Below are 2,684 nucleotides of genomic sequence, written 5' to 3' on the forward strand. Positions count from 1 at the left end.
GGGTTTCCAACATTGTCTGAAGCGAGTCCTACCTGATTTAAGTCTCCCAATAACCCTGTGGCGATGACACTGGTGTCACCCTGTTCTATGGATATGCAGTAAGTAAACACACACACACGTAGTAACTCCAACGTGTGACTGTGGTTTCCAACTCTCCTGCTTCGAGGGCAGCCCTCCTCCAGTCAGTGTGGCCCAGGCCCAGGCTCTGGCCGTCTTGTGACTCTGCTTCTCCTTACCTTTCCATGACAGCACATGGGATCCTCAGCTTGCTCCATACAGATCTGACTGTGATAGGGAACAATGACATTTGGGACACTGCCCATTTGCCTTCTCTTCCAGTCTGCTCTCTGCCATAAGCATGGCTGAGCTCTGTGATTTCTCCCAGCTATGGAAGTGACTGGCCTCCACGCACTGTATCAATGGGTACCCAGCTCTTGCTTTTAATTAGCCTCACTCAATGGGAGAAATTGGCACAAGGTCAGAGGGCATCTGGACAAATGAGAACTTTTGCTTCTCAGGATGGTTAGCTCTGAGTCTCAACTTGACGTAATCTGGGATTACCTGGGGGGAGAGTCTCAGTGAGGGGCTGTCTAGAACAGGCTGGCATGCAGGGAGACTATGAGGGATGTCTTGACTACATTAATTGATATCAGAAGAGCCAGCCTACTGTGGGTGGCATAATTAATTCCCAGAGTTTGGGCCCTGAACTGCATAAATGTAAAAAAGCAAGCTGAACACTAAGCATGCACACACACTCTCTCTCTCTCACACACACACAAAATCCACCAGTCAAATGAGGAAACACCCCACAGAACAGGAGAAAATATTTGCCAACTATAACTCTGACCAAGCATTAGTCTCTAAAATATACAAAGCACACAAGAAAATAAACATCAAGGAAAAAAATTTAAAATACTCCATGGAATCGAAACAAAAAAAAATATAGATGGTTAAAAATCACTTTTAAAAGTGTTCAACATCATTGGACGTCAGAGAAATCAAAACCACTTTGGAATTCCATCTCACCCCAATCAGAACGCCTATCATGAAGAAAACAAATGACAACAGCATTGAAACAACCACTGTGGAAACCAGCCCAGAGGTTCCTCAAAAAGCTAAAAATAGAACTGCCATATGACCCAGCAATGATACTCCAGGGCATGTATCCAATAGATCCCAGTTTTCCTAGGGAGCAATTTACTCATCTATGTTCATTACTGCTGTACTCACTATAGCTAGGAAACTGGGTTATCCTAGATGTCTGCCAGCCAATGAATGGATAATGGAAATAAACACAATGGACTTTTAGTCATCTATAAAGAAAAACAAGATCTATAGGGAACTAGATCAAACTGGAAAATATTATACTAGGTGAAGCAACCTGGGCCCAGAAAGACAAATGTTGCATTCTCTCCCTTATATGTATGTCCTAGCTTGAACTTTCAGACTTTTGTGTTAATTTGGAGTAACTGTGAGCCCAGAAACCAAGAAACAGCCCACAAGAGAGAGAGGAAAAGAGACATTAAGGAGAGAAGGAGAGTAGAACACATACGGTATGAAGACATACGGTAGGGTGGAATACTAGGAGGTAATGGCTTTAGCAGAGGTGCAAGAGAGAGGAGAGGGTGAGGGTAGGTTAATCAAAACTTTGTAAGCTAGTTAAAATGCAATGTAAAAATAGTCGATAGATTTCCTGCATAGAGGAACAATGATTCCCAAGATGGCATAGGTTCTTAATTGAAAATATCAATACTAGGTATGGGATAGCTCCCAAGCAGTTATTGGTCAGGGAAGCCCCAGAAGCACCCACAACAACACAGGCTTTTGCCATTGCTCTTGGTGGCCCACCACATCTAGATAGTTGCTGAAGACATTCTTTGCAGGTCATAGAGAAATCAAATTAGAATTGACTTTGAGTTTTTCCCTGCTGGGTAGCTATCCAGCTGCTAGAAGAGAAAAGACATCAATGGTGTCCCGAACAGCCAATCCTGAATACTACCATATTGACCTGCCAGGAAAGATGTGCATACCACTGCGATAATGGCAAGAAGATTAGGGATGAGAGTCACTAGCCCACTGGAGCACGTGGCTCTGGCAGGCCTTGTCCTTCTTCCCAATTCCCTCTGCCTTGCTAAAAGCCATTAGAATACATTCCCGAAGCTACCCCTCAAGGTCTATTCCTTTATCTGGCCACTTCCTGAGGCTGACTATAAAAATCCAGCAATCAAAAGCCTGCTTTGCCTCGCCAACATGCTCAATTAAATACCTAACCCTAACATGGTTTCAGAGGGAGAGTTCGTAAGATCCATGATGGCTGGGGTAGCATGGAGGCTGGGGGCTGGAGCAGGAAGCTGAGATCACATCTCATCTACAAAGAGGAAGCAGAGATACAGAACAGAAATCAGCCCAACCCCAGTGATGTACTTCCTCCATCAAGGCTCCATTAACTCCAGGTTCCCTTACCTCCCCACATAGTGCTGCCAAATGGAGCCAAATATTCATGTACATGAGCCTATGGGGGGGGGCGTTTCTCATTCAAACCACAGTGGTCAAGAGACTGAGTGACTACAGCTGTGGCACAGTGGCTCAACTGGGAAAGAATCATGCCTCTGTGAGGCTCAATGGGCATTGCAGAAAGGAGTATTCAAAAAAAAAAATTGTGAGAGCCAGAGAAAGAGGTGGAA

The sequence above is a fragment of the Phodopus roborovskii genome, unplaced genomic scaffold, assembly GCF_943737965.1.
Source record: "Phodopus roborovskii unplaced genomic scaffold, PHOROB, whole genome shotgun sequence".
Classification (NCBI taxonomy): Eukaryota; Metazoa; Chordata; class Mammalia; order Rodentia; family Cricetidae; genus Phodopus; species Phodopus roborovskii.